The sequence below is a fragment of the Sus scrofa genome, chromosome 18 (genome assembly GCF_054392235.1).
Source record: "Sus scrofa isolate SSC_HxYL_T2T_F1_AM1 chromosome 18, Sscrofa_HxYL_maternal_Yorkshire_Landrace_v2.0, whole genome shotgun sequence".
Taxonomy (NCBI): Eukaryota; Metazoa; Chordata; class Mammalia; order Artiodactyla; family Suidae; genus Sus; species Sus scrofa.
Genome location: NC_139400.1, coordinates 11,952,815 through 11,967,454, shown reverse-complemented (window position 1 = coordinate 11,967,454; position 14,640 = coordinate 11,952,815). Strand labels below are relative to the sequence as shown.

Sequence of the window (14,640 nt, the reverse complement as noted above, 5' to 3'; positions counted from 1 at the left end):
AGTCCCCAAAGCAGAGAAGGATAAACTCAAGACACGGCACCTGCAGATGGCACATCAGAATCAAAGGGAAATTTTGTAAAAATCTATTCTATCTGGAAGTCCATGTGAAATTCTTCATTTTACTCCATACTTTCAGTGTCTGTCCTATTACTCCTAATGTTTTGCTTTTTTTTTTTTTGAAAAAAAAAAAGTTTATTTCCTTCAAACTTTTTAGTACAGCGAGGCTTTAGGAAGGAGTGCCACACTGTCTGGTGGTTTCGAGTTCTCTGTGACTCGCCGTGACTCCGTCCGCCTTGTTGGAGGGGTACGTTATGAATTTCAATCGCCACTGAGGTTATTGCTATTTTCATAAGATGACTCAGTCCCTCTCCTGTTCTTTTTTTCGTTCTTTTTTGGCTGCCCCACAGCACAGGGCATTCCCAGGCCAGGGATCAGATTTGAGCCGCAGTTGCAACGGACACCGTGGCTGCAGTAATGCCGGATCCTTAACCCATGTGCCCGGTCGGGGGCTGAATCTGCATCCCAGTGCTGCAGACACACTGCACGTCCCACTGCTCCATAGTGGGAACTCCTTCACTGTTATTATTTAATATATATTTAGTACCTCCCAGGTGTTACTTAAAATACACTCTGCATATGAGACCTGAGCAAGAAATATAGTCCACGGGAAGGAAGAAGTGGCAAATACGGAGTTATTCTGTTTCCATTTCAATACTGAAAGTTGTCTGGGTAAGAAACATTAAAAGGGGCAGGCATTTTCCGTTGTGGCTCAGCAGGTTACAAGCCCAACGAGCATCCATGAGGACATGGGTTGGATTCCTGGCCTTGCTCAGTGGATTGAGGATCCAGCAATGCCGTGAGCTGTGGTGTAGACTGAAGACATGGCTCAGATCTGGTGTTGCTGTGGCTGTGGTGTAGGCGGGCAGCTGTGGCTCTGGCTTGACTCCTAGCCTGAGAACTTCCATATGTCACAAGTGTGGCCCTAAAATGCAAAAAAAAGGAAAGAAAGAAATACCATGAGGGGCAGATGGTGACTGCGCTTGGCTGTCTAGGGTGCGACGCCCTTATGTGTGAAACGCTTCCATTTGCTGTTGGCTGTTAGTGTCATCAAGAAACAACACGAACTGTAAACAGAAGATGATTTAAAAACATCAGCCCCTCTTCCCTGTGCCATGTTGTCACAGCCAGCCTTACTGCAAGTCCCCAGTGGAGTGTCCAAGACCAACCTCCCCCGTGCCCTTCTCTTCAGCTCCTGGAGATCAGGTGGGCGAAGTGACGCACCCCTCGCGCTGACAAAGGAAAGACGCTGGAGAGTAGCGTCCTTACGACTGCTGCGTAAACCACAGGATCTCTGCCAAAGTGTGCGGTGCTGTCCTTCCCACCTTCTGGAAAACCAGGGGCTGGAGACCTTCCGATGCCTCATCATAAGCTTCTTTAAATTGTCGTTCACTCTGCAAACACGCTGCTGGCGGAGGGACCAGCTCTGCTCTGTGCGGCTGGAGCTGACATTTCCGCTTTCCAGCGCCACCCTGCCCGGCCGGCTCGAACCTGGGAGGCCCCCGAGAGAGGCTGGAGCAGAGGGGGAAGGTGACTATGGCATCACCACAGGAGCTTCCTCACGGGCTGATGCCAGTAGCCACGGCGGGGTCCCCTCTGCTGCCTGTCCCAGCCCCGCAGCTCTCCCTCAAAGCTGCCAGCGCCAGCGGCCACAGCCCCCTCAGAGGTCCTTCATCCCAGCTCCACAGAGCCCCCCCCCAAGCTTGGTGGGAAGCATCCTTTCCTGGGGGGTCTCGCTGCAGCATACCCCCCTGGTCCTGAGACCCTCCTCTGAGGCTTCAGAGGTGGTTCGGCCGGGATCCTGAGCAGGTCCCCTGTGCCCCAGCCCTAGAACGGAGCTGTTCCCACCCCTGGCCTCTGCCACCTGACCAACTCCTCCTCCTCCTGAGTCCTCTGGCCCAACCAGCCCGAGCGACACAGGGGCCAGGCGTCAGGCCCAGGGGTCCTTGGTTGGCACGCCCTCTGTAGTCAGAGCAGCTCACACTTCCTGAGCGGATTCTGGGCAGGGGTGTCGGCTCTGGCCCCACGCTGGGTGTGTTCGTTTCCGGGAACGAGGAGTTCCGAGTGCCCTGGCCCACGGACAAGCCTTGAGAGTGGGCGCATCTAACACCTGCCTCCAACTTGGGGGTCGCTATGGGCTGAGTTATGCCCCCCCAGAATTCACAGGCTGAGGTCCTAACCCCCAATGCCTCAGGATATACCTGTATTTGAAGGTGGGCCTTTAAAGAGCTAAGTGAGGTCACACAGGTGGGATCTGAGAGGCCGAGGTGACGAGGGCAGAGTCACACACAGAGGGACCGCCACGTGGGGACAGAGGGAGCGGGCGGCATCTATGTGCCAAGGAGTGAGGCCTCAGGAGGAGCCTGCCCCGCCCGCACCTGATCCCGACGGCAGCCTCCGAAGGCGAGAGGGGACACCCTGCCCTGTTGAAACTGCCAGGTCCGAGGTGCCCATCAAGGCCGCCTGGGCCCTCGCCCCGCGGGCCTTCCCCTACCCGCCAGCACCGCTGGTCGGACACCCTCCCGTCAGTTTCAACCTGCGCGGAGGGGAGGCTCGGGCTCACAAAGCAGGCCCCCAGGCCGCCTGTTTGGCCTCAGGCAGACTGTCTCCCCCGAGGGCAGCGTGATCCAGACCAGGCACCAGGAGGCGGGATAGAGGTCCCCGCCTGGATGGAGGGGGTGGGCGGAGCGCGGGGGGCAGAGGTGGGTTCGAGGGCCCCTCTCCCCGGGCTCCCCCCTCCTTCCTGCTCCTCAGGACATGTCGTTATTCCTACAGCTGGAGGTTGGGGACCGCGGGACTGTACTGATACAAACGGTTTTCCTGCTGAACTCCACTGTCAATTTATGGGGCTCCAGGTAAAACGTGGGCGGCCCTTTGAATTAGAATTGCATTGAAACACAACCCCGCTGATCTGGAATCAGCAGGAAACCACGCCACTGATTACAAAGTTTGCTTATTAAGGCGGCCTTTCTCGACAGGACCAAATACAGTCTTTTTGACAACGTACCCTTTGTCTCTCGAGCATAAACCTCTTTCTAGAGGTTAGGACTAATCGAATGTTCTAATAAGATCCAAGAAAGGGAGGATCAGGCCTGCTGTGAGCGGCACGTCACGAGCGCAGGTGGAGCCGTGTCCTCGGTGACAGCTCAAAGCCATGTGAGAGGAGCACAAACGAGCCCAGCTCCCCCGTCTACTCAGCTGCAGTTTTAAACAGCGCCAACAGGTGACGGAGAAGCCGGCCACGAGTTCTTAACGCCCCTGAAAATATGTGAAACATGGAGATGACTGCGTGTGCGCGTGTGCAAGCACGCATCTGTGACTTACAGAGAACATGCAGGGCTGCAAGGTGTACAGGGATCTGGGAAGACGAGGTGACAAGGGCAGAGTCACACACAAAGGGACCGCCATGTGGGGACAGAGGGAGAAGATGGCATCTATGTGCCATCTTACAGCCGAGACCCTGGGGCTTCGGCTTCAGTCTCGGAGCCGGCGTGCCCTCCTCCCGGAGTGAGGTTCCCCGCCGCGGGGCCGCCCCTCTCCCTGCACCCAGGCCCTGCTCTTTGCCCACACAGCCTTCAGGGGTTAAGGCTCCCGGTATGTAGGGATTGCTCTTCGTGTCTTGCATGGTCATGGTTTTCCTGATGCTGCTACAAACTGTTTTCCAGCTGAACTTGACTATCGATTTATCGGGCTCCAGATACAATGAGGGTGGCCCTTTTAATTAGAATTGCATCAAGTAACTGCCTGCATGCTTCACTTAAGGAAAACTGTCACCTTCATGATGTCAAGTCACCGTGTCCCAGCACAAGGGCCGTCTTTTATGAGGTGTCTCCTACTTCCTTCCTTGGCACCCCCTAACCCGCAGGTGTCTCTAGACCTCCAGTCAGGCCAGTCGCGGGTCCTCGGGCCCGGGAGGATGGAGCCCAGCCACAGGGCTGCGCAGATCCGTGGGGAGCATCTCCATCCTGCCCGCCAGCTTTGCGAACAAGGCCCGGGAGTCCCAGGTCTCGGGCAGCTCTCAAGGCAGGAACTAGAAAATCGTGAAGGTTTTCCTTCAGGGTCTGACCCACGACGGGCACTCTGCCGGTTACCTCGGCGGCACTGCCATCCCCTAGCGCTTCAAGGAGCATCCTAAGGGCAGGCAGCTCGGGCTTTCGCGGGGTGACAACAACGGATACAGAACAGGGACGCGAATTCTACCCAGTGAATTAAGTATCATTTTCTGTCTAGATTAGGCACGAATTCCTTCTTGAACGTGAGGGCCAAATGCATGTCACGTTTTAAAAAATGCTCAGGTGGCAAAGACACCGCGTTTATACCTTTCACTCAGAGTTTATTTTTGCCGCGTGAAAAGAAGCCAGGTTTTCCAGTTCCACTTAAATGATTCAGAAACGGAACTTAAACGCAACTGAAGACAATTCTGTTGCCCCAGAACTTGAGAGAGAAGCTCTCACACGCCTACGATCAGGAAACGGCATTTACTGCACTTCCACAACATTTGAAGAGTTTTATTTAATTTTTGCTGCAAAAAGCTTAGTTTCCATTTGGCCCAAGACGTGGGAGAGGGCGCCAGGGTGGTTAAAACGGGGCCTTGCGGCTGCAGAGAGAAGCTCCTCAGAGGCCACTGGGCTCCAGAGGCTCCTGGTTGTGCTCGAGGGGGCGGGAGGGCCTGTCGAGGACCAGCCCAGCCTGGGGACCAGACAGCCTGCGGAGGTCGGTCAGGGGCCGCCCATCTCCCCAAAGAGCTTCCCGTCCTCACCCGGAACGTGGCCCTCCGGGAAGTGGCACAGGCGGGGGTTGGCCCGGGCAGAACTCAGGGCACGCAGGCCCAGAAGGGCCTGGTTCAGGCTCTTCTCCGAGAGAGCGGCAGCTTCCACAGCGTCCTGGGGTTTCCTCCACTCGCCGGGAGAGGCTTCCGCCCGTCCTGGAAGAGGGCACGGCCACCGGGCTGGTTTTGCATGTTATTTGAGGAATTGCAGATCAGTATAAAAACGGCATCTGTTACTGAAAAAGCGGTGATCTTCACTCTCTCATGTATGTCAGGCAGCTGTAGTCAGTGGTCAGGTGAACGCAGTCCTACACACAACAAACACCCCGCTGCCCTTTGCTCTGCCACCACAGGCGCCGCCGAGGTCCTGTGAACACTCGGGAGCCCATCAGAGCCTAGAGGTTTCACTCCCGGACCTGCTAGGAGGACAGACCCCATGGCAGGAGCTTCGTGTCTCATCATCAGAGCAGATGCTCGTGAAACGGCGTCTCTGTGTTCTGTTCGTTGCAGACGTGTGTGTGTGTCTGGGAAAATCATACTTCAGGTGCGAAGGGAAAGGTCATTTTCAAGAGGAACGCGTGTAGGAGTCACGGGTTTACGTGTGCAGCAGACGTGAAGGAAGTTCCGCCACCAGCGCTGGGAGCTGCTGCAGCCGCACGAGCTGGGGGCCCTGAACACGCGCACAGCCCCTCTGGCTCTTCTCTTCAGCAGCGGTGGGTCTCAGCTGGCTTTCCCACTGAGGAGGAGTTCTTTCGAGAGATTTCCTAGCCGGTGGGCAGGACCGCAGGCGGTCTGCGCTCAGCCCCGGGGCAGCAGCTGCAGCCCGGCTTATCCTGCCTCCTTGCCTGTCTCTCTCTCCCCGGTTCCCCTGCTCGATGCAGATCCAGATCTGCTCCCGTGAGAGCACCAGCCCGAGAGGGTAACGCCTTCCGGGACCCGGCCCAGCGCGGAATCCGGCGCTCCCTGCTCTTCCCGCCCTTCGAGTTTAACGCCTTTCCCGTCTGGGAGCTCGGGGACCTGCAGGCGGGGACATTTCCGGCTACTCCATGTCATCAATAACTGTGGGCGCATGAGATGCTGTCTTTCAGCTTCGAGGGCAACAAAAACCTCTTTCATTGTAACTAAGTTCATTTTCTGGGACTAAAAACTCTTTCTAGGCTCCAACGGGCTCACCTTCCTGGAGTCCTGGCCAACGCTTTCTCGCTCCTTACATTCTGATGAGCTTGGCTGTCCTTTTCGCTGGGCCCTCGGCTGAGGTGGAGGGACTTTAAATACCTCTGGAGAGCTCGTGGCTCCCGAGTAACGACTGCCCAACGCGTCAATCTCTGAGGCTGAACCAGTCTTCGCCTCTGAGCCCGCAGGAACCATCACCCCCGAGGAATCTCAGCAGCTTCCTTTCTCAAACGGAGGCCAGTTTATTCTCTCTCCACAGATGGAGGAACCTCACTGCAACCATCAGGCTCGAAGCCCGGCCCACCCCTCAAATCCGTGCTGAGTTTCCCTTCCTGTTTAAGACAAAGGGTGAGCGCTGCTATTGGTGGCAGGAAGTGTGTTCCCCAAAAGGGCACTTTCCTGCTCCTAACTCGCAGCAGATTCTTGAACAGGGAGTCGTGGTCCTTTTAGCAGCCTCCCTCCTTTGCCATGAATCCTTAGAAAATTCACTGTAGGCCACCTAGGAAACTTGAATCGTCCCAGAGAAGGAACCCGTGAAAAAGTCACTTCAAAGGCAGGAGAAGCCAGAGTTCCACCGGCCCTCTCCCGGGGGCTCTTCCTCCACCGAGAGCGCCTGGAGGGCTGTTCACCTGCTGCGGACGGCCCGCTGACGCCGCAGTCAGCGCCAGGCTCCACAGCAAGCAGCTGGAATACGGGACTGAGCAGGTGCACGCTGACCTCCTGGGAAGCCAGCGGGGCGGTTCCTGGTGAGGATCTATGTAGGCGACAGGCCGACACCTGCACCACCCAAAATGCGCCGCCACGCCAGCGGCTGTGTGAACCACCCTCCCCGCCAGCAGGCCGCTGCGTGGACCGCGCCTGGGCTGCCGGGCCTGAGGTTTTCCAGCGGGAGAGGCAAGGGATGCTGAGACGTCCTTCTCTGGGGATCATCTCAGGGAATCTGGAGTCGGACCTTGGAAAACAAAGGCTCAGGGAGACTCCCCCCCAGGAGGCTCAGGCTGGGAACGGGAGCTGGAGCTCTGCTTACACACACAGAAGAAAAGCTGTTGAAATGAAAATGCCCACAGTTCCACCCTGCCCGTGACTGGAAGGGAGCAGACAGTGAGGACCATGGACCCACAGGGCTCCAGCCCGCTTTTCTAAAAGCCCAGGCTGGGTAAGATGTGGACAGACAATCAGGAGAGGTGGGCTTCCGGCCCAGGCAGGGGCTTTGATTCCCGGGAGGATGCTGGTGGGACCCTGCTGGGCGGGGATTGCAGCCCAAGTGGCTGGCTTTCAAGCTGATCGGCCCTAGGACCCCTGCGTCAAGTGCACGCCTTCCCCCGAAGACTCTCAGAAGACACCAGACCCTGGGCGCCTCAGACGGTTGTCCTCTTTCTCCTTCGCTGGCGACAAGGAGCCGGGAAGCAGGCTGCCTCAGCTGCTGCCTCCCTAACGCCGCACCTGTCCTCTGCTCCGTGTGGCCAGAATCCCAATGAGGACTTTTCTGAGGAAGGAGAGGTTCTAAACATGACATATTTTTCGCCTCTACGTGTACAAACTAAAGTAGGTTCCTGATATAAACACCTTGGGAAGAGAAGAACCAGCCAGAACCAGTATTTTATCCCTGGTGAAAACCAACTACTTCAAAAATAACAGACATATTTCCTTTACCACTTCCTATCAAGCTGTGCTTCTGTGCCTTTCGAATAAAGTTAGCAAAACAACAACAACAAAACAAAACATTACTTCCCTCCTTGGTCCTTGGAACATTTTGAGGTAGTTTAGAAGCAAACAATAAAATAGCTGTTATAATAAAAGCTGTAAGCTCTTGAGAGGACTTCTCAGAGCTGTCTATGGGGAATGACTGGTTTTCTGAAAGCAAGAAGCAAGTTTAACTTCAGTCACCTCTCTTCAAAAATTCCAAGAGGCCTGAGAGCTCACCCCCAGGCCTCCAAGTACAGAGGGATGAAGTCAGAGGCATGAACGCGGGTCCTACGAGCAGCCTGGGCCCTCTGACCTTGTTGCTCTGCGGGGCTGCCCTTCCCGCTGCTGGTAACACAGAAGCGCCGTCACGGGTGCGAATGCCTCCGAGAGGGGCCTTTCGGTATTTCATGAACTCTGACTATATTCCTTGTGACAACAGAGAGCCAGGCTCCAGTCCCGGTACGGATAAAAGGAGCTAACCTCTCACTTCTTGGAAGCTGCTGCGGCCAAATCTCTCCTGTTCTCTGAGTGTCCTCCCGCAGCTCCTAGGGCAGCAATCAATAGACGACACGTCGTGTTGATGCCCAAAGCACTGGACCTTCGCCGGCCGCCTCCAAAAAGGGAGCTTTGAGCGCTTGCTGGCGGAGGCCTAATTAGAGATTGTGGCTTACGGATCTACTGTCTGAACACACAGCTGACCAGCGGCCCTGCTCGCAGAGCCTGCAGAAATAATGGGACTCAAACCACAGACTCCGGCACATGGAATCTTTGTTCTAAAAGTGATGGGTTTGTTGTTTTGAACTAGCCGCATCTGCACAGGGGTCTTTAAAATGAGATAAGCTTTTGTGAAAGGTTAAAAAAAAAAACCAAAAAAAAAACCCAAAGCACTTTATCGCTGATATTTCAACAAATAGAAAACAACTTTCTATAGAGGTCATTGGAGTTGGTTCCAAAGGAAAGACAAAATCAAATTTCACCCAACCGAACCTTTTCCTGCATTTCATCTACCTATGTAAATTTTGTCTTCAAGCTTTTCTCCTAAGGTGCAAACCCCCTCTATGGACTGAGTGTCCCCCAACCCTAACTCACACACTGAAGCCTTAACCCCCAAGGTGATGGTATTTGGAGACGGGACTTTGGGAGGTGACTGGGATTAGCTGAGGTCAGGACGGGGTGCGGGGGTGGGGAATCTCATGACAGGATTAGGGTCCTTCAGAGAGCTCTCTCTCCGTGCACACACAAAGAATACACATGAACTGTGTGTGTGTCACGTGAACCCTCCTGGGAAGGTGGCCGGATGCAGTCTGGGACGAGAGCTCTCACGAGACACGGAATCAGCGGGGGCCTTGATCCTGGAATGCGGTCTGCAGGACTGTGAGAAAGAACATTCCTGCTGAATGAGCCACCCAGTCTCTGGTCACTGCGGCAGCCTGAGCTGATTGATACACACCCGGCGCTTCAAAATGCAAACGGAGGAGGAACTGCTGTCCTCTTCAAAGCCTGTGTTCCCCATGCCTCGTCTTCACGCACTGCTAGGCAAACACACCCTCCCCGGTCATGCAAGGGGATTAGACGTCAAGGCTGTTGGGAGAGGAACTGGACACATACATTCGGCTTTGAACGGGAGTTCGGAAAAGACAGTATCGGCCTTGAAAACGGAGAGGAAAGAGTCTTGGACGTCCGCCTACCTCTCCTCCGGTATTAGAACTAAGCTTGGCAGACTCCGACGTCTTCGCTGGTGTTAGGCTGGGTGCTGACAGGTGCTAACAAACCCAACAGGAGGACTACTCGGGCGCATGTGCAGAGAGAGACAATCACAGAAAAACCATTGTCAGCTAGTGTGCTGCACAAAAACAGTGGGCAGACGTGGGCCGCAGACGAATTTTCTAAACTATGATCTCATCTTTAAGGTTTTAAAATTCCTTGCTTCCTGCAGCATTGTCAGCTTCAGGCTTGCAGTCTCCTTCACCTTCCTGAGATGCGCCACCGCGGTTCCCTTCCTGGGGACGCTGCTGCTGGCGTCTGCTGGCAACCTCGTTTCCTGGGTCCTCCTTTTAGCCAGAGAGCCTAGGGATCCTTTTATCGTCAACATTTGCGTGACTGGGTCATATTCCAGAGTGGCCACTTCCGTGTTCCTGGGCTGAAGGTAGCGGGGCTTGCAGTGTATACATTCAGTCCATTTTCGATTTACAAAAACGTCTTCGAATTCAATTCTAAATGACTTCTTCCATCGCTTTATTTTTTTCTAAGCGACGCCATGTATTTGCATGTTGGATCTTCTTTGCCAGGCTTCCGGATCATGGACTCTCTGATCACAGTCCTTTTCTTTCGGCCCTTGGCCTTAGGTCACTCCTTCACGTGCCTTATGGGGTTTTCCATTATACGTCATCTCCGCTGTTTGTTTTTGTAATTGTGTTCATTTTTGAGGTAACGCTGTCTTCTACTCCTGTGTCTTGGCTTCATCCCAGAGCCTCTGTCATGCCTTCATGTTTTTCTGCTTCTGTTATGACTTTGCTGAGTTTGAGTTTTTGACTCACAGTGATCTTATTTTCTGATTTAATGATGAGTAATTTACATTATATTGTCATGGGTTTCATGGTTTTGCATTAGCTAAATGTCTTCTACCAAAAAACATCAGAAGAGAAAACAGGCTGAGAATGTACATAGGCAGCTATGTGAAAAGGGCCTATCAGCCAACACCAGGTTCTCTATTAGCAAGAATAATAAATACATGATTTAAGCATTATTCAATCTTAAAATTATCCTGTTAAGAAAAGAATCAGCACATTGAAAAAATCATACGTGCTGGCAAAAACGAGCCGTGCCCAGTGCTGGGAGGGTTAAGAATATCTTCAGTCCCAGAAAATATTCCTTCCCTCCCACTGTTGCTGAAAGCTGCCTCCGTGTTTCTGAAGCTCCCTGTGGCTCAATGCAACAAATGCCTGAGGAGGTGCATATCCTACTGGTTCTTCCCACCCCCACATTAGGGAGGAGTCCCCCGAGAAGCTCAAAAAAACTCTCTGTTCTGGGGAGTTCCCGTCGTGGCGCAGTGGTTGACGAATCCGACTGGGAACCATGAGGTTGCGGGTTTGGTCCCTGCCCTTGCTCAGTGGGTTAACGATCCGGCGTTGCCGTGAGCTGCGGTGTAGGTTGCAGACGCGGCTCGGATCCCGCGTTGCTGTGGCTCTGGCGTAGGCCGGAGGCTACAGCTCCGATTCGACCCCTAGCCTGGGAACCTCCATATGCCGCAGGGGCGGCCCAAGAAATAGCAAAAAGACAAAAAAAAAAAAAAAACAAAAAAAAAACAAAAAAAAAACCAAAAAAACAAAAAACCTCTCTGTTCCGAAGACATTTTTGAGAAGGGGGTGGCTGGGTCTGAGTAGACTGACCTTCACTCCCGCTGAAAACGGACCCGGCGGTACGGAAGCCTTTAGGAAGCCATTCCTTGGCTTCCTTGTTTGATGACGAGCAGCAAGGCTGGAGGAGGAAAATGATGATCCCTTGGGAGGTGGGATCTTCTCTTTGCAAAGGGCCTTAGGCTGAGCCACGAAAGGCAAAACCCTGTTCGGAAGGGACGGCAAAGTCTGGGCGTCTAAACCACCTCACATCATAAGCAGGAGCCTTCTTTCCAAGCTGTAGAGATGAAGGCTCTGTGTTTTGTCTGCTTCCCATGCTGAGGGCTGGGGAAGAATGGCAGAGGTGGAGGGGCCTTGTTGACGGAGAGGCCGATTTTGTGAAGATAAGATCAAGCCCTTGAAGTGTGAAAATGAGACAGGACGTCTTTATCAGGAGTCTTGGGTCTGAAGGCACACAGCCAGCGGACTCTAAAAGCAGTGATATGATCAAATGCTTAAGAGAATTCCACAAGAGGGAAGAGTCAAGTCTTCAAAAACGTCTCCAGGGAACCATATCTGGAGTCTGTTGGGACTTGAGGGGCCAGGGGAGGTCAGTGTCCACCAGGGGACAGCAGATGGACACAGAGCAGCAGTAGCAGGAAGCAGCAGGAGGGCCAGTGGTGCCCCCGTTCGGAGGCCTGTCTTGTGTTTGCGCGACCCTGCTCACTCCCGCTGCTGAAAGCTCTGACGTGCTCTTTGGTTTAAGTCCCTTAGAAGACAATCTGGAGAGACACCAACATCAGAAAAACTGTAACATCGAAACCCAGGATTCAAAGTGCTCGAATCCTCAACACACAAATATCCCACCGCAGAGGCTGACCTCCCCGCAGGGTGCTCTTGTAGCCAATCCCCCAACTGTGTCTTCGTGCAGGACACGGACCCCCCAGTGAATTGGTCTGGGCGTGGCTGGTCTGCTGCCCATCCCGACTGCTCCTGCGTCTAGGTTTTACAGTGGAGGAAAAACTGTGAAATTTATGTAGAGTGATCAGAACAGCACCTGCTGGTCTGCACTCAGGGACTTGAGTGGGGCAGGGTTACATCGGTGGACCAAGCCGTTCTCCCATCATGATGGGAAGATGCATGAAAGGAAAAGGAACTCCGTGAGAGGACACGGCAACATTTCAATAATGATGTAGAAGAGTGTTGGGAATCTGATTAAACGGTGCAGAATGATATGCACCAGGGGAGGCCACGGAGCCATGACACCGGGTGTGTGTGTAAATTACAGGAAATGAGAACTACAATACAGTGCTACTGAAAGACATAAGCACTTACCACATAATCCTACTTGTGTTTTTAAGTACATATTTGTTTATGTAGGGCTGTATATCCCAGAACGTTTTAAAGCAAGCAAGAAAGGGTACTTATCTCTACCTGGTAGTATCGATAATAAGTGACTTTTTATCTTTTAAAATCTTTACACTCTAGCGGTGATTATAATTTATAATCAGAAACAAAGGTGTCTAATTTTGAGATCTAGGTAAACTGGAAAGGGTGCTTCCATGAAGCAGAAAGCTTCCTTAGATATTTAAAACAGACTAATTTGGCAACGCTGTTGGGCCCCATGATAACAAAAGCAGCCAAACGCTCCTCTGAGAAGACTGGCTGGAAAAGCAGTGCTTTTTTCCTGATGATTGCCCTCCGTGATTTATTAAAGTAATAAAGGCTTGTTGTAGAAAATTCCAACAAAGTGTGTTTTATTATCTTGCACAGGGCGATCGGACGAGGCATACGGCTCCCCATCTGTCTGCTTCAGGCTCGCGGACGGCCGGGGAGGGAGGCGGCGCGTGCGGCTCCTTCTCCTCGCCTGGGCAGCCCCGCTGATGGGTAGACAGCACTATGTGCGATGAATTATGCATGGAAGAAGCTGTGAGACCGTACATATTCAAGGGAATACATCTGGTTTCCCTGATGCTCCGTGTAGGGCAGAAAAAGTACATTTTTATGGAGCAAAACAACGTGTCAACCCCAAGCCTCTCCTTGCCTGGGCCCAAGATCTACAGAAGAGGGTCTTCTGACACCTGACACACGGCAGTCCAGCTGAGACACGCGGGCGTGGGCACACGTGCGCGGTCTCGCCTGGACGAGATGATGCTGGCAAGCCACCTCGGCCGTGCTCTCCTGAGCGGGTTCGAGGCTGTCTCGGGGTCTGGGGCGGGGAGGGGAGTCTCCTCACGTTTCAATACCATTTAAGACATCAGGGGAAGCCTTAGACGAAAAAGAACGTGTCCCCAAAGGGGTTTGCGGTGAGAGCGCCTCTGGGTGCGGTACTGGGGTCCCACGAGGATGCCAACCAGAGCACGTCCGCGGTCTTCCACCCAGAACGAGGAGGGCAACTGTCCCGACGCCAAGGTCCCCAGGCTCCAGGTCCGCCTCTGCTCTGACCCTCACCCGCAGAGGAAGGGGATGCGAAGGACGAGAGTCTGAATTAAAGCCGAGGGCAGACAAGACGCCGTCCTCACTGCACCTGCCTCAGGTGAGTCCCGTGACACGCAGCAGGGCCGTTGAGCAGCGTGACCCTCCGTCACAACCCTCACACACAGAACGCTTCCTCCACATCCCAAGGCTGGCGTAAAAGCCTCCTCTCGAGGGATGCTAATAGCTCCTGCGTGAATGTCAACGGTCTGTATCTACAGCCAAGTCAGTTCAGGAAATACTGAGTAAAAGGACCTTTTCAGGTTTCAAAAAAAAAAAAAAAAAAAAAAAACCATGGACACCTAAACTGTGAATCTCTGAGATTCTGGAAGGAAAGTCCTGCCTAGGGGACGTCTGGAAGGTCCAGAGAGTTTTCCTTGCTAAGAAGGGGGCTGGCGGGGAAGGGGGGCTCTACTGCCCTCTAGTGGGCGGAGCCCAGGGATGCTGGTGAACGCCTCAAAGGCACCAGGGATTCATGGCCCCAAAGGCCAACCGTGCCTTTGAGAGGTGGAGAAATGCCGGCCTCGATGTACAGACAGGCAACCCCCTCCCCTCGCCCCCCGCACAGCTCAGTGGAGCAGCTCGTTGTGTGATGCGCACGGAGGAAACGCGCCTGGGCTCTAAAGCTACGAGAGAACACACGGGATGGATGTGAGGCCCTGGACATAAGTCAGCATCCCCCAAGGCCACTGGGGAGTCACCTGCTCAGAGAGGACCTTGGCAGCTCCTCCAAACACTGGCAGGTCCCTCTCCTGACACTTGTCTCAGTAAAGCTGACTCTCTCTCTCTTTTCTTTTTTTTTTTTCTGTCTTTTTGCCTTTTCTAGGGCCGCTACCTCGGCATGTGGAGGTTCCCAGGCTAGGGGTCTAATCGGAGCTGTAGCCGCCAGCCTACGCCACAGCCACAGCAACACAGGATCCAAGCCATGTCTGCAACCTTCACCAGAGCTCATGGCAACGCCGGGTCCTTAACCCACTGAGCAAGGCCAGGGATCGAACCTGCAACCTCATGGTTCCTAGTTGGATTCGTTAACCACTGAGCCACGAAGGGAACTCCTAGAGCTGAGTCTCTCAAGAGAGGCTCCGTCCACCCTGCTAAACCCAGCACGCCGCCGTTCATCTTCAAATATCTGAATTGATACGAACT

General features: G+C 53.7%; 1 long non-coding RNA gene across 6 annotated transcripts in view; it reads right to left on the bottom strand.

The window, feature by feature from the left end:
* LOC102168197 (uncharacterized) overlaps nt 1–14,640 on the bottom strand; it is a 90,943-nt gene that overhangs the window by 35,554 nt on the left and 40,749 nt on the right. The window contains exon 3 of one of the 6 annotated variants that reach the window (XR_014833450.1): nt 10,104–10,750. The exons of the other annotated variants lie outside the window; for them this stretch is intronic. This is a non-coding gene — a long non-coding RNA (uncharacterized LOC102168197). Of the gene's footprint in view, nt 1–10,103; nt 10,751–14,640 lie in introns of those variants that run through there. 6 annotated transcript variants of the gene reach the window in all.